Source organism: Pyxicephalus adspersus, chromosome 3, assembly GCF_032062135.1.
Source record: "Pyxicephalus adspersus chromosome 3, UCB_Pads_2.0, whole genome shotgun sequence".
In the NCBI taxonomy this organism is placed as follows: Eukaryota; Metazoa; Chordata; class Amphibia; order Anura; family Pyxicephalidae; genus Pyxicephalus; species Pyxicephalus adspersus.
Window position 1 is genome coordinate 92914716 of NC_092860.1, and position 22711 is coordinate 92937426.

The following is a 22711-nucleotide window of genomic DNA, read 5'->3' on the forward strand; positions in this document are numbered from 1 at the left end:
TCTATGACCAATCAGGGAGAGTCAGTGCAGAGAAGTATGGGATGGATCTCTCTACTCCTCTTACTTTTTCTCTGCTAACAGCACTGCCTCTCCCACACTGTACCAGCATAGACAATCCTGGATAGGGTATATGCTCACGCAGACCACCCTAGTATTATAATTATTATTATTAATATTATTAATAATTATAATAATAAACAGTATTTATATAGCGCCAACATATTATGCAGAGCTGTAACCCTAGAAACACCCACACATAATCCAGAGGCTAAATGATTTAGAGGACAGAATGCAGAAAGCATATAATTATATACATAGGACAGTGGGGATGATTGTATTTTGCCTCTTCTTACCTGTATCATACTTCATCTGTGGCCCTTATCAGAAATCACTAAAATCTAAGTATGCCACATTTTCTATTTTGCTATTGATTAATATATCTTTATGATGACACAAATGCACAATAAGCTGTAGATATAATAATATCATGAATTCTCTGATACCTGAAAATTATTTCAAGACTTCCTTTGAGACACAAAGGCAGAGAAAATCTGCTCTACATAACAACATCCAACCTGTCCAACATTTATTGAATAGAGATGCTCACTTTGTTCCAGTGTACAGGAAAAGAACACAATTACCAGCACTTAGACCATGCTAAATCACCCGTGTTATGTGTAACTTGGCTCGGTGCTTTATGATCAAAGGTTAATTGTTACCCAGATTTCGTTTGCTCTTGCTAATTGTGGAATGTTCTGATAAATGCCCAATAAATGTCAGCCGCTTGATGCTCTTCCTGAAAATCAGGTTAGGAAAGCAAGACGCACTTGTCCTTCCTGTCATACTATGTATATTTATATATATATATATATATATATATATACATATTAGATATAAGGACATCATGTAGTAGCTGGTAATTATGGATGTGTGTGGAACAGACAGATCATGTCTGGTTCTGCTTTTTCTCTCCGTAAGTGCCTAAACAACCCTGATTCATTTTGTTATATCTGTGGCAGTTTCACCATTCCCAGTCAAAGGGCGAACATCAGCACATTTGTAGAGCAAGCCTATTTGGCATATTTCAAAGGTAAACTTGGTGATCAAGATACGTCCTGGGCCCCTCATAAGGTGTGCAAACTGTGTGTCGAAGGTTTACGGATGTGGACAAAGGGAACACGTGATAAGATGCCATTTGGTATACCTTTGGTGATGAACTAGGTGACAACAATGATGAAGAGTTTGAAATTGAAGAAGACTTTGGCACGTGATTTGGGACTGTCGAAGAAGGCTTCAGAACTCCTAGCATCAAGACTGCGTGTGAAAAACTTATTTGAAAAAGGAATGAATGTATCGTACCTTCCAACCAGAGAAATTGTATTTCTGCAGTACTTTAGAACTGACAGTGGTTTTGTGTATTGGCATACCATACCTGGTTTAATGGAGGAATTGGGAATTCCAATCTATAACTCAACTGAATGGTGGCTATTCATCGATAGCTCAAAGCGGAGCTGAAAAGCGGAGTAAAAACTTGTTGTGATAGTAAAAAACTGGGGTAATTCTTGGAATCACCACCTAAAAAAAAACAAGGGTAAGATCTAACTCACCAAAAAAATGTGTTCCCCAGTGTTATCCATTGAACATATTCCCTGACTTTAGAAATTAGGTTTACATTTTTGTAGTATGTAACACAAAGATCTAAAGACGTTTGTGTGGTGAGATATTTGTACTATCATCTGTACAATAATGCCCATTTTAGTGGATCCCTAATCCCCCTTCCCCACACTTCATAAGGTACATAATGCTCCACTCCTACTTATTGGGTTGATTTACTATTAAGAACAGAATGTTCACTTTGTAAGGTATATTTACATATGGCAAAAAGAAAAATCATGATTTTTTTTTTTATTATTCTTTGCTCTAAATTAAGTTTCCTGTTCTGTTTTTTTTTAATCCTTTTATCTAAGCTTAGTAAAAGTCCACTTTCGAAAAGTAGCCTCTTTTGGTAAACTCTTTACTCCCTTTCTTAGGATCACCGGCATTTACTGTAGTTGGTAAAAGACTTTTATTGGGTTTGTCTAAATGACAGGAGACTAATCAGAAAGGTAGCGAAATATATATATATATATATATATATATATATATATATATATATATATATATATACAGAAAAAAATAGAGATATGTTACTTAGATTGAAACTACTCCGGAAGCAATGAAATGTGTGGCATTAAAATTCATATATTTAACAACATTCTTTAAAAGTACTGAAGTATGACAATAGGAAAAAAAATTGACAATAAAAAGTATCCCAAGGATCAGAATTTCAATATTTTGGAAAAATTCTGACACCTTTCGCGGAAGATCTGCTTCTTTTGGGAACATACCAAATATGAAACAGCAATTACAAAGGCAAAGTTGGAACCATAATCGAGCAGAACATAATACATTAGGAGTCAAGTTGTTTATTCACAAAGGCAGATACAGCCATGCACCATTAGGGGCCTTCAAACCTATACCTCCAAATTCAGGAAGTCAGATATCCAAGCTAGACAGATAAAGTTTGTCTTCCCTTAAACAAGCTAAGAGAAAGTTAATCCTCATGTCAGTTCCTATGTGCAGAAAAAAGTTGGAATTAATTTTCAGCACAGATTCCTCACCATCCGGATTACAAAACATGCTCTGCAGGTCCTATAATTAATACCGCTGGCATATTAGAGTCATACCAATGTAAATATGTTCTATTAGCATTCCCTTAATCATAGTCATCAGATAAACAATCTTTGGCTTACTGTTTACCAGAAAGGACATGCCCTTTATAAAGGTAAACTTTATTATTTGGTTGTATGATATCATCTTACTGCAGCTCTTTTATAAACGTATTCATCATGTAATAATTTACTATCAGGAACTACTCCATAACCTATTGATTTTTAAAGGTGAACTCCACAAAATCAGCTAAATACACGATAACATATAAATAAATGTAAATGCTGATTTACCTTACAAATGATTCATATTTCTGTTCCCTTAGTCTAGTGTCCTATGGCAAGCTTTTGAAGGAAGGAAGGTGGTTCTTTGACATGTAGGTGCTGAATAATTTTGTAATTTATGGAAAAACTCTGAACGCTGCCAGTGGAATTTAATTCCACCTAAATTAAGTAGTTCTAATCCCCTTACTTACACTGATCTAAACTAACCTCCCCCCCCCCATATTTCTGTATTGAGATCAGGCACGGATCCATTGAATGTGTACATTCCTTGCACTGCACTTGCCTTGTATGAAGGCATCTTCTCATTCAGGTAGACATGACTGTGATTTCTAGAAAGATAAACCTTCAAGGTAAAGGTCAGCTCTACCCAAACTGGTGTTTTAGTTTTGTGTGGTCTCTGGTGGGCTGAATTATCTTGTACCTTGATTCTCTTGGTAGTTCCAATGTCTCTGTGCCAAGCCAAATGGAACATATTACTCCTTGAAAGATTATCGAAGGTGAAAGCCTTCTATGTCTAAGGATGATATATACTCTGGAAAGTTTACCTTGTAATTCTGTAATTACAGATATCAGTCCTCCATACCTCACTCCAGATTTCCTTAAACTTTCATGATGTTCATACAAATCTGAAAAACAAGTCATAGGTATTCAGTTATTCCTTGAGTTTATGTTGAACCGAGACGTTCTGCAGTGCTTTACACAGAACAATGCCTCTCACTTCCATCTCTGTCCCCATGGAGCTCAATAATGTCCCCCCAGTAATTATACAAATTTGCTAGGGCCACTTATTAACACTACCAGGGTAACAGAGATAGCAACCTGTGCTACTCCTCAGACCCCAAGGGAATGACCAGCAATAAAGATCATTTATTAATGCTTTTATTCTTTTCTCTGAGTTGCAACAGTGGGCGAATTATTGTGTGTATAGAAAATAAAAAGTTTTCATACACACAAGTGAGTTATATTGTTGGATACATCTGAGAATATGGCAGGTGGAATCAATACCTTCCCATTTTACTTAGAAGCCCAGAAAAGTTAAGTCTCTCCCTGAATGAATCAATGATTTGAATGAATTGATTTGTGGAGGAAAACATACAAACACAGGATCACGTTGCCACTCCATGTACAGAATTTACAAGGATTGAACTACTAAAAATGCATGAACAGTACCTTCATGGCTGCATGTAACATAAAACAGAAGGGAGCCCATGGTATGAATCACACCATCTTGGATTAAAGTGGATGTCCAGACATGGCATTGGCCTTGGCCTAAAAAAAAATGGTAGGCTGAGTGTTCCTAAATTGCAAGTTGGCTGTCAATTATTTTTTAAGTTACTAACCTAAAATAAGCATATTTCTGTAGTTAGTTCTGATCTAACTTGCTACATGCTTGTCCCTAATACCTCAAAGACAAATTAGTATAGAAACTCCACAATTATTATTTTGACAGGTTCTCTTTAAGACTCCTATAGTGGATTTATTCTACAATATAATGTGGATTTTATGTTATTTTTAGTTACTAAAGTACTTCAATCATCTCATCTCTTAAACTGCAATCTCTACTAACTAGTTAAACAGGCTTTACATCCTCTAAAGCATGTGAATTGTTAAATCATCCAAATGTTTTTGTAGTTTTGTATTATTTAACTGTCATGACCATTTATAATAAAATGACTCTACATGAATCACAAGGGGGTCATTGGTACATATGGATTATATACATACATGGTATTCGTCTTTGAAAAGAGTTGACATACAGGATATGATTTATTAAAGCTCTCCAAGGCTGGAGAGGATACACTTTCATCAGTGAAGCTGGGTGATCCAGCAATCCTGGAATGCATTTCTTTAAAGTTGTTTCCTTTTTGCTATCAAATGTTTTCAATCCTGGACCAGATCCATTCCAGGTTTGCTAGATCACCCAGCTTCACTGATGGAAGTGTATCCTTTCCAGCCTTGAAGAGCTTTAATAAATCAGGGCCACAGTTGTGAGAAAACGTGTGAGAACAGTTATCAGAGGATTGCACAAAAGTATCCTGTGATTGGACCTTCGTCAGTGATTGTCAACATATGGTATGGTTGTCATTGGAGATACGCTCCTACTATTAACGAGGAATGTAGCATGTTTGGAAGACGTGTGGTTGACAATTCTTTAGTTAACAAATGGCAGCTGTGGTCACTTTGAATATCCAACCATGTGCAGTTTTTTGCCATTGGATAATGAAAGTGAATCTACTCAGTTCATCAAGTAAAAATTTTCAACTTCAAGTCAGCCTCTCGGTGTTGCACTTGTGAGTGTCTATCTGCAGGCTATTTTCAGCCTCGTACATGCCTTGTCAGGCATAGTAAAACATGTCAGTGGATCTGATACAACACACACTAATGCTTTTGTAGCACATTTTGTGATGTATTTGTAAACACACCTATCTATGGAGCAAAGGGTGGACAGCTGAGGAGAAAATAGAGACAAGGAGGTTTGGTTCTCAATGAAGGATAGTTGGGAGCTGTGAAGGTAATGACAGGGCCTACATTGATTCCATCTTTAAAAAAGACTTAATCCCTGCATGCCCTGATCATTCCAGTCCCTGGCTAGCCTGTGTCACACTACCAGTTATCACACTGCTGCCAAACTCAGAAACACCTATTTATATTTACCTGCATGCTAAAAAAAAGTAATTGTTTTTTTTATTAATTATTATGGAGAAGATGATGCCTTGATTAATTTTTTAATATTCCTGATTGCGTTACATAAATGCCTTTACATTCAGGATACTGTACAAAACAAATGACTTCAATCCTCACTTTCAGCATCCTGTGTTTGTTCCATCTCAGCATCTCTAACATTTTTACATTGCTCTTTTATCCTGTTCTGGTTCCTGCACTGTAGTCAGCATATTTCCTGTTCCATAACTCATGCAGAGAACATTACAAATCCTTTGTGACATTTGCCTTGAGTTCATCTTTTCATCTGAGATTGTTCTGTTCTAGCCTGCTCACAGATGAACTTAGATGTACTTGTGTGGCTTTATTGCTTTGTATAAGTGCAACTAGAACGTTTGGAACTGTCTTGCAGCAAATTGTTCTCAGCTTTAAAGCAGAACAAGATTTTTATCATGTTGGCGATTGTCCTAGGTAAAAATCTAAGCATCAGTATAGGTGTCTGACAATGTTGTCTATAAACACCTTGGAGAAATTTAGAGTTATCTACAACCTGACAGAGACAGCAGAATATTCTCCACATGTGCTTCTATAACATCTGCCATACTGCTTAGAAGTTCTGTGTAAGCTAGGAATTTGTAAATCTTATGTAAGCTATGCAGGTGGCAAGTGGCCTCCACATACTAAAGATTGCAGTAGCAAACAGGGGCAGTGAGGATATACTGGAAAGTACTTAGATCCGCTAACAAAGTATTTTTTAAAGTTAGCCTGTATCTTTGAGAAAAGTTTGCAATATGGAGCTTTTAAAACCATGTCTGAGGTTATAATTATTTTACAGCTGTTGTAAAAATAAATAAAATACATGCTTAAGGTGAATTATGTACGTGAAAGCCTTCAGTGAACTGCAAATGTGTGATGTGTAATATACTTGCTGTGTTTATGATGATTACATCAGTTTAAGATGCTTCTCAATCTTTCAAAATGAGCCAGCAAAGCCCCTCATTCCTTGTGCCCCATATATGCTGCATTACTGCTGAGGCCTCGACAGCAAGGCAGAAAAAGTTATTTAATAAAAATGAATAAAAAGTTCCTTTTCACATGTGCGTACCGGAGCTTCAGCAGAATCATCTTCCAGAGGAAAAAAAATAAAACAACGATGAACTAACTGAACTGTAAAGGTGCTGCATAATATTCATCATTGTGGTATATATTTGTGTGCAATATCTGAGAAGTATTACATCTAACACTGTAAATCACATCTGAATCTTGCACCACCCAGTCAATGAACTGGATTTGTACAGCAGGTTGTAGTTTTCTAAATGTTTTGTTAACTGAACATTAAAAAAAACACACACAAAACTTAACCAGAATCCTTTTTTTATTTTCCCAAAAAATACTTTTTCCCTGACAACCAAATTTTAAAAAAATCTATTTAAGGTTGATAGATTTACAAATGGAACAAGTAAAATGATATAACCTCTTACAGACAGCTGTTTTATTTGGAAATACCAATATTTATTTAGATCTCTTTAAAGATAACTGTAAACCAAGGTGTGTATATAGATTTAGTATACAAAGCCTTTTCCATGGTTTGGTGGTAGGTGATCCTATACTGCATGATGAACCTGGGGAAAATGTACACATTGCCCTGGGGACTCAAAGAAGTTGGCTAGTTTTAAGCAACGTGGGCAAAATGTTTATTTTGTAGATGGAGTGAAGCTATCAAGAAAACTGCTCTGAAAGACTATGCAAGCTGCTACTGTTGACTTATCTTTCTGAAAATGTTAGCTGTTGGGCTGTTCTGCTGATCCAATAATAACAATCAGGCAGGTGGATATTGCACAAAGGTACTGGTGATGTCTCTTCTGCAATAATCCCTCCTTTCTGACTGATCATGCCAGAGAACTGTGAAAAAAGCTGAGCTGAGAAGCTCAGTGGTAGTTGACAGGCAATTCCGGCTTCCCTTGTGTGTGCCAGGATTGCATAAATTGGGAGTTACATCATCCCGGCATGGCCAAGCAAGATGACTCAAGATCACAAAAAGGAAGATGGGGGTGCACTGCGATTGAACGGGATAAGCGAGTAGCACATGTTTAGTTCCACTTTAAGCTGGAACTATATAGATACATTATTTGCACTTATAGTGTTCTCATACCCGCAGATATATGTTCACCTGATGCAGCTACTCTCATGTAGGCTGTGTTTGCTTGCACTACGGTGTGTTGTGGCCATCAGCATTGTCAGTGCTCATACAGAAGTCTGTAGATTGGCACCTCGCCACATTTAGTCCTGCCCATTGCTTTCTGGGTGGACAGCACTGCTTCTGCTGCTGAAAACCTCCAACTGTGAGCTACAGTGTCTGGGAAGGGGAGTAAGTGAGCAAGAGTACTAAGTAGGAGTGGGCTCAGTCATGGAATGTTAAGGAATCTTGTACATCACATAGTAACTGGATTATGGATTTCTTTAGACTTTCATACAAGATTGTGTACTTCCAACACATGTACATATAACAATGGCTGTGTGGTTTCTCCACAAGTGTGGTATGAAATAGAACAGCTCTTCTATTTCACTCTGTTCTCTTCCTCCTAACAGCACTATCAACACATAAGCATGGTTGTAAAACACAGTGGCTCCTTGTGCTGCTTTTCCTCCCCCTTTTAATGGACAGATTCAGATGCCGTGTGGCTCCCAGCAGATGACACCTAGCTAACCACTTAGCTGCTTACACCGTAGTGTTGGTTCTTAAGGAATCGGAATTCTGGCAGTAGTAAGTGGTACTGAACCTGCTGCAGCAGATGAGGAAGCGGTAACTGCACCCCAACCTCATCGCCAATATAAACATATTCTAAGTGTGCTTGAATTTAAAAGTAAATGTAACAATGTGTTTATAAATACGGAGCAGCATTAGTATGGGTATTATATGTCAACCTGGAGTTTAGCTTTATGTGTCTAATGTACACATGTAACCATCCTTCATATGGCCAAGTCAACTGAACACTGGCTGCTTGTGCTTGAACTGGCTGGAGTTACATATCCTCAGCATCTTAATGACCTGTGTAGTCTGATGGCATGGCAAGCATTAGTGAATGCATGCTATACTTATTTCATCCAAAATCAAAGTAGACTGTAATGTATAATGCCAGGATAATGTTCACGTCAGCATGCAGAACAAAGCAGTCTCATGCAGTCTCTGCTCTGACCCAAATCATATATACATAGGTATATACAACACAGGGCCACAGCAAGCTACAAAATGCGTATGTAGGCACCAACACATTTCTCTGTTTGCAAGAGTCCTTCTTCCTGAGATCAGTTCATGATAATATGAGATAGTTACATAACAAAATAGATGCAAGTAGCTACACTGTCACCATCACTTGGACTAGGTAAAACTACAGGTAAGTTCATATACAGGCTAATATCTGATAAAGCTATGTCTGCCACAATATTTTGGTAAGTATGCTCAGTTAAAAGTACAACAAAACAAAAAAAACAAATTTAATATGCTGCAGATTTCCAGTCCTTAGATGTGTTGGCTGCATTTGTTTTCATTTTTCAGGCTAAGAATTATTTGACTAAGTACAGTAAACATTTTTGCTTTTGTCAGAAATGAAGTGTGCATCACCTTCCTCTGTGATAAACTGGAAGCAGACAATGTAGTCTTCTATATATGTATATAATATGTATATTCCCCATATAATAGAGGTGAATTAAGCCAATTATGTTTGGACTCCAGCTTGGGTGACAACCATGGCTCCCTCCACCTGCAGTGTAGTGAGTAGGAAGAGCCACCCAAACACAGGAAGTGTTCTCATCACATCAATACCAAGTAAAAAACAAATGCAGTCATCATCTAGGAATCTTCCACCAATAGTCAAATTTTTGTTGTTGGGTTTAGTTGTGTATTAAACAAACTATGCTAAAGTAAACAAACATTAAATCAAATATATAGAATCAGAGGTATATGTGAACTGGTGACAATTCAAGATCTGAAAATATAAAATTCAACCCTTCATATTTAATATTTTTAAATAGTGCAATGAAAATTATGTAACAATAGATAACTGACAACTTTTAAAAATGAAAATATTGCTTGTGCCATATTCTTTGAAATAAAGTACATATTAAATATATTGTCACATAAAATCATCCAATGACACAAAGACTCGTGTCACATTATTGTATATGTAAAATAACAAGGCATAGAATAGACACCAGTCCTAGAGCTTGTATGCCAAGGAACCACAGCATTACTCCAAAAAATAGTAACAAGACGGGTTCCACAGTTCTTTCACCAAAATACATCCGGGAAAAGCCAGTCTCCAGAAGGATTTTATTGATTTCACCAAACAGAGTCCCCATTTTTTCATAGTCGTCCTTCTTGATCTGTGTGGGATGGGTGCTCTGATCTGTTGGCCTCTGCAAGGACAGATAAGAGCCACAGTTTACATCAATATTCATGCAAGCACAGAAAAGATATGAGCAGAGCACGCTTTATATAGGATAAAAAATTGTACCATAAAGAAAAAAAAAGCTGTATGTGCACAGTTTACAGTAAAGAATGCAAGGACACACAGTTATAATGAATATAACAAGGCAAGGAAGGAACCCCAAAATGTTACAGTATCCAGGAAAATCTGTTCACAGTTGAATGTCTATGAATTTTGTTTTAGTGTGGGCACAATTCCCAAAGCCAGGGAAACCCCCCTAAGATCTGGCAGCGTACAGATATTCACATTTTAGATGATGACTTCATATTTGCTCTGCGTGCATGCGGACACCTACTGTTATGCCATCTGCCTAAGTGGCGAGGGTAAGGCTCACACACCAATTATCATACTGTGAATGCCGGTAATCATATGTATGTGGGATTTCAGCAATTGTAGTTTTGCTGGGTATAAATAACTTTTATACTCAGCTATACCATCATGTAATTAATGCAGGAACATTCACACCATGCTCAAAAATCAATACATACCAAATATATTTTGTTTTTCGGTTTTAGATAGAGTGGGGAAGGGTAAAAATATGTCAGTTTATTTATTGTCTGTGTCCCACTGGGGAGATTCCTATTTACTTCTTGTTGTAAAGATGGAACAAGAAGGGAGAGTAAATCTCACCAATGTGAGGGGAATTCTTCTCAGACAGTTCCCCCAAAACAAATGTCTCTAATAAAAGATTTTCCTTTATTCCTGCCCTGGGGACATCTGTAACATTTTCTGTTTAATTGACTATAGCCTATAAGAGACAATTAGAGAGGGTGAATCCCCCCCCCCCCCCCCAGAGTGACAGGGAACACAACAGAAACCCGACTATAAATTTGAGATCCAATTTGAACATTTCCCCTCTTGTCCTATAATCAGGCTAAGCAACAATTATACAAGGACACCAGATCCCATATTTTGTATGTAACCATTAGCACAGCTTTATTTGTATCACAATATCCTAATAAAGGGTTTAAATAAAATTCATAATTATCAATTGTTTAAGGAACACACATAAAATCCTAAACCGACCTTTTCAAAATGTTCTCTAGTAATAGAATATTCATGTTCAGACAAAACCTATTTATTGATTGGTAATGCTGCCAAGGGTAGATTTTGAAAACCAGGTTAAGCATGGGAAATATTTCTGTCAATTTATGAAACTCTAGATTTAGGAATTATTACAATTGTTACACGCATTTTATTCTTTGCAAACATTTTGGTATTGTAGGAAAGGTTTCAGCCTCTGGCATCTGTTGTAATGGATTTTTCTGGGTTCACCATACAAACCTGGGGGAATAATATCAGCCCAGTGGCATTGTTAAAGTTCTGGTTTCTGATGTCCCCACATTGAGTAATAACCACTGGAAGATGCTGCCCTAAGAACTAGGAAAACATTTCTATTGAATATGTTACTGAACGCAGGATATTCTTGGTTTTTGAGACTGACATAAGAAATCTCATGAGATTTAAAGATACTGAATAAAGAAATGTGCTATATGGGAGTTAATTCCTCAGCCATCCAGGTAGTAAGGAGAGAATTTTTATATTTTCTTATATAAATATGCAAAAAACTAGGCTGTCGATTCATTTTAAAAAATGATTTACCGATTTTTACTGAGAACTGATGCAATGTTATAGATTTGCACCAATCCAAAATTAAGAGGCTTGTATAAAATACTAATGCAAAATTAGAGAATTGCAAAACGAGTGTTTTTTTTATGATTTAGGCATTCTGTTTTCTGGGTTCCCTAAGATTGTAAATGATTTATTATCATGCATGGAAGTCATATACTGCGCGGCGTGGGCATACAGTCAGCTGTCAGGGAAGTTAACTGCTTTTCCATACTATAGCCAATAATATTTGAACCCCTTAAACAGGCATACCGGGCCATGCATTTTGCTTGAATGCACATATCTGTAGTTTTATCTCCTGTTTTACTTAATTTGTAAGCCATCTATTTTTCAGGATGTTTGATGTTGTACAACACTGTATACAGTTTTTTAATCTTCTGCACAGCTTTTTATCTGGAGATCGAGCCAGTAGCAACACTACCAGTTTCAAGTTGACACTCCCAAGCCACTGCCTTGCAATCGGCAGAAGCATTGTCAGTATGCCTTGTGCACTTCTTAAATTGGATAAGAACCAGCCCAACTGCCAACTGAAATAACGCCCATGGCAGGCCTGCAACAGGAGGTGTTGTTACTAACAGGAGTTGCTGGTATGAAACTTTTCAACATTCACAGGAGAAAGAAAAAATAAAAATTTGCTGCAGCTGAACTTCAAGAAAATATGTTATACTAGGGGACGATGGAACTGGGAGTAAAACTTACATCAGTCATTAAGTTGCCAGTACTCTACTCCAACGCTCTGGTTAGTGGGGAAGGTCTGGATTTATCTTATACAAGGCAGGGCTCGAAGATTTGCATTGAAGGATCAGCTATGTGATTGGGAGTTTTCCCCAGTTCCATCATCATAGATTGGGGCACTCTGCAAAGGCTAAAAGTAATTTTGCCAACATTTAGGCTTAAAGTATTCCATATACAGTGTGATGAGCTGCATACTTTAAGTCCCTACTACTCAGAAATGGCCAGCTTTTCACACCGAACAAAAAGATTCCCGTATTTAGTATATTTATATCAAGCATAAACAGAAACAAAACTAAAATTTCTGCAGCTTTAAGCGTTATTAAAGCTAAAGCGTGAATGTTAGAAACTGCGATTTCCAACTAATAAATTGAACTTGCTACTACCTAACCACATAAAAATGTAACTGTTGCGTCAAAAACCACAACGAGGGCTACAACGTGGAGGCAAAATAGAACAGTTTTTATATATTATTACACTGTATACATTTACAGATGCTTTTAATTAGCTTATAAAAGTAAAAAAAAAATGACAGATGTAAAATAATACAACAAAATACAGTATATAGATTGAGCTCCAGAAAAATATATATTAAAGTAATATAAAACCATAAGTATTCACCACCCTTGGATTTGTAGTCTGTAGCATTATAACAACTTGAAATTTTAAATATATTTTTCTAGGGATTTATTTTTTACCACGTACCCAACACTTTTAAATTGCAAAAGCAACTATTCCAGATTAATAAATCTTGTTCTATTCATTTACACGTTCTTCTTTTTTAGGATTGCTTTGGCTTTTCCATTATGGGTTGTCAGTGAATTAACGCGTACTCTAAATTTTCACTTTACATAAAAGGGTAGAGAGCCCCTTTATGTGGTGTAAAAATTAATTTTCTTTTTAGGTGCAACACTTGGGTTCTTGGCTCTTGGGCACTCCTTCTACGCATGCCTAAGCAGAAGGAGCCTTTTCAGTGAAAGAGAAAAATTTGCCGATCTCAAATTTTCTTTTTTATCCTACGTCACCCGATTTCCTGCCTGGGTAGGGTGATGTAGGATGAAGAACACGGAAGAGAAGGTAAAAATGGCGGCGCCCAGGGCGCTGGCTCAGGGACGACGCGGGACCAGATGCCGGACACCCCTGGAGTGATCAGACTGCCCTGCAGGATTGAAAGTAAGTGTATTTTTGTTTTTGAATATAGCTCTTTAATTTTTAAGATTTGCCACAAATTATCAATTGTATTAGGGTCTGGGCTTTGGCTGTGTCATTCTAAGATAATATGGGTCTCTACTGTAAATCACTCAAGTGCAGTTTTAAATGTGGGTCACTGTCCTGCGCACTACACAACCAATCACCATGTACAAAGAGGGACCAAAACTTGCTATACCCACCAGTCCCTGTTCTGTTGCAGGGAGCTGCCATTTTTTCATTCTTCTCTTCCTGGATGCAATCTTTGAAAGTCATTCAAATCCATCAAGTGCAGAGGAAGCCAGGAGCACATGATCACTCTTCAAAAAAAAGCCAAGCTTTTTGGAGCATTCCAGTTTAAGTTTTCCCAGGGACAGATTTTTCTGTGACTCCTTTAGACCCATCATCCACCAACGATCTTCCTTGCCCAGTCACCTATTTTTGGTTGATGGCATGCCGCAAGGAAAATCACAATAGTGTGATCATTCCATGTCTTTGAAGAATGGATATAAAAAATGCTTAAAAAATTTGTATTATGGACTAATTAAACTCCAATTGGAGCTTGGATCCTGTAATAAATTCCATATTTTAATTTGGTAGCTTCATGTTTCTTTTTGTTGGGGCATTCTCTCTAAAAACCCCAGTGGCATCAACAAACAGATGTATTCATTATGAGATAATAAAAACCATACAAGGCTGACTGGAGCTGGGATAAAGGGAGCCAAAAGGCCCACATTAAATTACTTTGAAGCACAGCCACAAGTCTTCACAGAACATATACGCATGCCTATAGCAAATCTAAAGAATAGGGATTTCATTATTTTCTTTCGGATAAGGGGCAGTGCTATACAAACTATTCAGTTTTTCACCCAACTCAACTGTCTATCCTTTATTAGAAAGGTGGATTCATTTATGTAAATTACTTCAAAGGGATTCTTTGAGGCAACACATTTTAAAGTTAATGGGTTTAAATGTTAATTTGTGACTTAAATCCACCTCCTTGTTATGTTTTTAAACAACACTGTAAAACTCCACAATGGATTCTATGTTGCTTTATCCAATACTAAAGCAGAGGTTACAAGAAGAATACCTGCCATGCCTAATTCAGAGAATCAATCTGTCCTACCATAAATACTCCCCAGTACACAGTACAGCCATGAATGATCATTTTTGGCCAGCAGATGTGGGCTAATAAGTGTTCTTTCCATTGATGGCTGCGAGTGCAAAGTGTATCGGCACTTTTTTTTCCTAACGTATAACTCTACATCAATGTCCATTGAAGCAGTTGTCAATGAAAAAAAAAAAAAATGTGAAAGGTAGTGAAATACATGAAATGCATTAGATTGGCATGAAGTGGTGACCTTGCGACTTCAGAAATCTCAAACAGAAAAAAAACAAACACCAGTGTAGTACATGACATAAGCTTTACAAAAAATGTCAGCATTCTAACACTGCTGAATTGACATAAGTCTCTCTCCAGTGCAGTGATAGCAGACAAACCCCAGTGATTTACTGCACACTAAACCACTCTCCCAATCACTCTTTTTCATATTAACCATTTTTCACTTGATTGCAGGTGTTTGTGTTGCAGTCTCAGTGTGGTTCCTGAAAGCAACATGGCTGTGAAGAAGCTTTTTTTCTACTGGAGGAAGAACCACACGGTCACTATAAATGCAAAAGCAGCGTGTTCAAGAGCTAACTAGCAGTGCCGTTTACCATTACACTAACAGTGTGCTATGTGCCCAGAAGAAGCTTCTAACTTCAACATTTTAGACCAGCGGTCTCCAATCGGTGGTCTGCAAAAAAATTACCTGGCCTTCTCCTGACCCCGCTGATCATGTCAACAACTTTTGTTGTATCAACAGTCCTACGCTACTGTCCCTCCAGGTTGTTTAGCAAGCAGGTCTGAGTCTGCGATGGGAGAGTGAGTTCTGGCATCATCACGTCACTCTGGGGGAAGTTTCTTCTTCTTTAAGTGACATATTACTCCACACACATGCGCAGGATTTAAAATGATGAATTTAGTGGTCCGTGAGACCTGAAAGGTTGTAATAACTCTCTGTTACAAGCTTGTTCTTACATTATTGCCAAATTCTCCATGTCACACCCTTTTCCCTCCCAGACACTGCAGCTCACAATGGGGGGGGAGGGGGTTCATCTCCAGAGGAGGTACTGCCAATCCAGAAAGCAGTGGGTAGGATTGCTCAGGTGAATCCCCTGAAACATTTTTTCATCCCATTGTTCAGTCAGCAGGCAAAGCCTACAAGAGAATGTCAGTTCTGAATTCTAAAGCAGTTCAGCTTCATTGTTACACAGCCACAGAAAGTTGCCTTAGGTGGATTTCATTGGATTGGATATTGGTGGGACTTAGTATTACAGATACATACATGTTAGGTATAGGTAAACTTATTGGTAGAGGTGAGCTTGTGCCACAATCTGCAGGTACAAACACACTAATAGTTTTAACATATAAAATGACTAATCAATAATTATTGAAGCTCCACTTGTCCTGGCAACACTGCTGGCACTGATCACTTCCAGACATTCTGTTTGGAGTCTGCTTGCCATCACTTAGTGACATGTACAAATGGTTTTGTATAAGGTGTTTTTTTCATCTTCAGCTTGAGCACTATTTATATTGTAAACATTGAACAAAGACTTTGCTCCATTAACCTGATGGGTAGCTATGTTCAAAACATTACCAACAAAAAAACCACGTCACTGTTTGCACACAATGTCTAAGAAGGTCAAAACAATCCCATTGTGTATAGGGGAACTTTTCGTGCTACAGAGAAGGACAGTTTTACATTTACTGTCAAAGGCCTATAATGTATACGTTGAGCTGTGAAATTCAACGCACATAACCTATAGTTTGTGGTTAAACCCTGTACCCCAGACTGCAAATATGCAAATTTCACAACTGCTTTGTTAAGAATAGTTCAGCAGGTATTATATATTAAGCCATGTATAATAGGAAGTATATAGTAATAAAGTATGGTCAATATTATATTCTACATTACACACCATGACCTGGATGAATGACTTTTACAGTCATCATAGGATCAGGTTTGTTAGCACTGAACATGTGTAAAAAGCAAAATGCTTCATAAACCTGTAAACTTAGCTTATCACCAAGTTAGATTATGGGAGTTACCATGAATAAAGAAGGTGGAGAGGACACTATGGAATCCTAATAGTTACAAGGACCAGCAACAAGAACGCAATTAAAGTATATCAAAACCCAAGAACAACATTTTATGCATTAGATGTTGTGACTGCATTTGTTCACTTTCTCTGAAAAAGCCTGTCCTACTTACAGAAGTACAGAAAAATCCCTGTTGAAATCCTCTTAGAAACCATCTCCTTATAACCTCTGTTGGACTAAGCAAAACTCTCTATGTTCTAAGCAAGGTTCTGTGAACTTTAAAACAACACGTCTATGCAATAAAGTTGGACAGGGGGATGAGTTTGGGGACAAGCCTGACCTCCCATAGATACAGTACAGTGAATGAAAATTGGCACCTTGTGACAAGATACCGGCATACCGTTACTAGCAATTTACAATATATTATTATATTTTCATCAAGAAAATGACCTGCCAGTTTTGGTGGAGGGGTTGATCATTTTCCAATGACATCCAGGCCAGCAGGATGTTGCTTTCTCATTTATCCTTTGCTAGAGATCAAGTTTGTGTAGTGTTTTGACCAGAGAGTGATAATTTTAGGGTAGCAACCAGTAATGGTGTTGTAACAAAATCACCATCTGGACAAGTCCCTTACAAGCTGCATCATCAATAAAGAGGCCTCAAATGGTTTTACCATTTCCAGTTTGAAAAAAACAAAACAGAACACAATACCTTCTGGCACTTACTGCTGACTCTAAACATGATAAAAGCTCAGTGTTTATTATTGGTATAAAAAATATAAATGATCACCAACAAATTTTGTGCCCTGCCCACCTCCCCCACAAAAAAGGCAATCCAGTGTTTAATTCCTTTAAAAACCATTTATTGCTCCCGATATATGTTTCTTAGCAATGAGACAGACTGTTAATACAATAAATTAAATCTTCAGCTGATGAAATGACATGTAGTACTGTAGGAGGCAGTGAAAGGAAATGACATGCTTAATTATCTCAAAGTGTCTATTGCTTTTATTTACGTACTTTGATCATTTTGTATTACAGTCCTTGAATCTTTTGTATGTAAGGTAATCAGGAATATGTTATTCTAATGATAATAATTCTAGCATTTTTTCCTCATTGCCATGTAGTTTTTGCAGCAGAAAAAAAAAAAAAAAAGAATATGATGGTGCGCAATAAATAAAACTGCTGTAACTATGTAACCCAATGCAGGTGCACAGAAAAATCAGACTCCAGATTCTTTTTCTATTATTATTTTGTAATATTGAGCCTTCACGGTTATCTGGACCTCTTATCATTTCATACATCTCACTCCTACCATGAACTGCAGTGCCTGGAAGAGGGAGCGTGTGAGACAAAGAAAAAGGAAGATCTGGCTCATAGAAGAAGATGGAAGTTTTGTTTATTACTTCATGGGGCTTAAGCATTACATTGTAACTTGATCTGGCACTTCAGAAGACCGTATAGGAACTTTTAGTGGTACTTTAAAGTTAAAAAAAAACTAATAAAGTGACCTAAATGTGATAGTTCTCACTAATACCCATTAGTGATGAGGGGTCTAGTAATGTTTGTTGAATATTTTGTATGAATGTTTTTTTCTTAACACAGTGAACGTGTTTAAAATTACATAATGTATTGTATACATAGCTACTTTATAAGTCACTAAACAATTGAAGAAGAAATATGAAAAATGATAGGCTGTACAGCGCTTTTAACCCCCTGTGTAGGGAATCATGGGAAAAAAAAACACAAAATGCATGATGAGCATCCCATGGGACAAATCTGAACAAGACAACAGGATCTCTGGGCAGACAAACTCATATTCCACTGCAGGGAAAAAATAATGATTCCTGCCACTTAGATAGATAAATGCTTTTATGGAACAGAGAAGTGTTCGTATTCTATGAACAATGCAATTAAGGTGCCACTTTTGATGGGAAGAGATAGTATGGTGACTATTAGGCTCTCTACTCTGCTCCAGTTATAAAAACCCTGCCGGTAAAAAATCATCTACAAAGACATTACCCATAATTATCATCTTATACATCACATCACAGCTGTAATGTGAAAATAGTTTTGAAATGCTGCAACAAGGGGAAAATAATTAATAAATAAATAGAAGAAAAAAAATGTAAACAATGGTAAGAATTTTATAACCGCCAACATCTTTTCTTTCTGGGTGGATATTAAAATGAAAGTAACCTAAATATAAATGAATAATTCATGAATGTACATAAGTGCTCGCTTTGCAAAACTAGCTTTTGCAGCAATACCAGCTGCAAGTCTCCTGGTTTATGTCTCTACCAGCTTAACACATCTAGTCAATAAGATGATCATATACTCCCCAAAAAAAAAAAAAATTGGTCCAACTCCAAATCAGGTAGATTGTGTTGGTGTACAATAATCTACAAGTCATGTTACAGATTCTTAAATTGAGGTCTGGACTTTGAGTAGACCAGCAGTCACCAATTTTGGTGGTTCATGGCGGACCATGTCTCCTGCCACATGCTGTTGGGCAAACTCCAGTTTTTTTATGCCAACGGCTTTTCTGGTCACTCTACAGATAAGTCCTACGTCTAATGAGAAACTTTAAAGCTCCTGGTGGGTAGCCTTTCTTTTGGCAGGCTTGTAGTGGTGTCATATTCTTTCCAATTAATTTATTAGTGCTCTGTGGGATAATATGGGATTTTTTTGTATAAATACACTTGTTCCATCCTAATGTTTTGCATATCAGGGCATAATTACAATCAACTGGTCTTTATCAGGTGTTAAAACTGGGTGAATAACTCCTACAACACTGTACCTTTACCTCCTATTACACTGTGTTTTTTATTTAACCAAGACTAAGTCAAAATGCATAGGATTAAGAAACCCTTACCAATTCCAAAGAAATTAAGAGGGTAAATAGTAGATAGGTGCTCATAGTTAATTGAACTTTATTATTTAATATCAGCAAGATTGACCACCTCTATAAAAGAAAGTTTCAACATTTTGCTGGTCTGGAGCATTCAGGTGTGTATCAATGCAATTCCAAGATAAAAAGGCATCGGAAATCACCCTAGTGAAGAAATTGTTCCTCCCCGTTAATCTGTGAAAACTTAAAAGGCCATTTCCAAACAATTTGAAGTTCATCATTCTACAGTAAAGAGAAGTTTATCACAAGTGGAAAAACAGTTGTCAATAAATTGCAAAAAAACCCAAGAGCTACATCTCAGACTCCAAATGTCTCAGCTAGCATGTTAAATGTTAGAGTTCAGACCCTGCAAGCCAGTACAATGAGAAAAAGAATGGACTTGACATTTATCACTCTTTTGGATGTGCTGACTATGCATTCAATACAACCAAGAGAATGCTCAATGGCAAACAGCCCTTGGTCAGCAAGTCAGATAAGTATTTTAAGTATTTCTTTAAAAAAGTCCCAATTCCTGTCCTGCATGTTTGTTCACACTTATTTATGCACTAGATAGTTAAACTGGGATTACTATGACAGTTCCAATGACTCAGATATGCAACTCACAATAGTACGCAGAATTCATGTTTGTGCAGATGCTAGGTTTTTGTCAGCTGAGGCAATTGTTTGTGATTTTCTCCAGTGGATGGTACAGCACAGTGATGGTATCTAAAACAGTCACAAATCTTCAGACATTACCTGCCCTCAACAGAAGTTAAAAGAATTTTTGATGAGATTCCATCCTTAAGCTACGTACACACTTCCAATTATTATCGTTGGAAAACGAACGACGAACGTTCATGCACGATATATACGAACGATCGTATAGCAACGATTCTGCACATAGAGTTAACGACACGATCGTTCGTAGATATTGTACACACAATAGATACGATCGTTTGAGCGATAAAGGAACTATGTGCACGACAGGAAAGTGAACGGACGTTCGTTCATCACGCATGCTCTGACCATGGACGATCAACGAACGACCGTACACACGAACGATGTTCAACGATCGTCGTCCAATCCGATCCGTCGGTCCGGTCGTTCGTTTCCAGCGACTTTCCTCGTTTGTCGGCGTCGTTGGTTACTTTTTTATGAACGTTTTTTTGCCCAATCGATCGTTCGTCGTTCGATTGGAACGATAAAAATTGGAAGTGTGTACGCACCTTTAGCCCGTCTAACAATTCTATTGATGTTTGTAAGGGCTCTACTGCAGGCACTGCTGACATACTTATGGAGATTTCCTATCCACCACAGCTCTAATTTTTTGGATGAGGAGAGTGAGTTACTTTAGGTCAAGGAAGGTTACAACACCCACATTCTATACATAACCCAGATGTCTGTACACATCTCTTACACTTTCTAAATGTTAATGTCTCCCATAAAAAACAAAAAACAAAACAAAAACACATTCAAAAAACAATCAAAACAATTAATAAAAAAAATGAAATGAAAAAGTGCCTTCATGGCAATAATAATTCATGGAAGGTTACTACTGGGAGTACAAAATAAAAAATATTGCCACGAGCTAGCAGTCAGAGACAAGTGGTGTATATTTGGGGAAAGTTTGGGGAAAATTGCATACAAACACGAAAACCTTATACCAATAGGCTTGAGGAAGGATTAAATAAAAGAGTAGGGTTACATTGTTAAATTAGACCTTGGATGGCTTGCAAGTTTCAAATATCAGGAAATTCTACAGGATAAAATCGGACATCCGTCTGTGTAGCTGGGTGTCTAGGAATCAAATCAACAAGTAGCTGAAGCAGAAAGTGCTGTGTTTAAAAACAGCTAATTCCTGACAATTTGGAATGTTGTTGTGTAAACTAAAACAGTCTATTTAAGTAAACTATCCCAAAACATACAGAAACTTTTTGAACAACTGTACTTTTACTATAAATTCTACATATATGCTTGGTGTATAAAAAAATGCACATATGGACAGTACCTTTCCTAAAACAAGTGCTACCTTTAGAAGAATTGACAAGACTGCTGGAGTCCAACATCAGAAAAGCTAATCTATGAAACTGGTCCATTTCAAAGGCTGCAGCAAAAGGTACAAGTGTGCATTTCCAAAGGTTTGTTGAACTGAAATGAATGAGGTTACCTCCAAACTGCTGCCCATGTCTGATCACTGTTACATAATGTGATTGAATTACTGCCCAAAAAGAGGTTCCATAGGATATTACATATAGAACTGTTAAATCCCCATGAGAGTATAAATATATATAACGAGTATATATACATTTTAGAAACATTTGTTTATGCAGATAGTAAACTGTGAGGTAAGTATATTTGCCACAGATGATTACACATATGAGCTGTTTATCACTTTAATTCTTTTTTAGTGAACTATCCATACCCTGTGAATTTGAACGTTAAAAATATATGCTGAGAATACATTTCAGAAACAATTCACATAGGAGGAAGCTCCATATTCAGCTAGTTGAAAACTAACAGCAGAAACAGGAAGAAAGTTGTGTGGTGATGGGCTTTTTCATAGCAGAGAATAAAAAGACACCACCTTTCCTCTCAGTGGGATTATTCTTTGAACACAGCAGTAAAAATGTAACATAACTATAGATTCTATGAATAGTATATAATATGAATTACATACAGCAAGGAATACTAAATATGCGGCACCATAACTTGCTACAGTTTTACCCTGTCCTCACAATTGGCAGATAGTATTGGAAGCATGTAAAGTGTCTTTTTAATGCTCAGTTGCCCAAACATACTTTCAGCAAAGCTTTTTCTGTGAATTTTAAAACATGAATTTGTAGGTAGATTTGTTGAAGATCTAACAGCCATGACGTGCACAGCACCAGTCAGTGCTTGCAACTTTAAAATGCTATGGAATGAGCTGACCCTAACAGAGAATATTGGCCAACCTGGGTACATATTCTGAACTAAGAATGACAATTTGA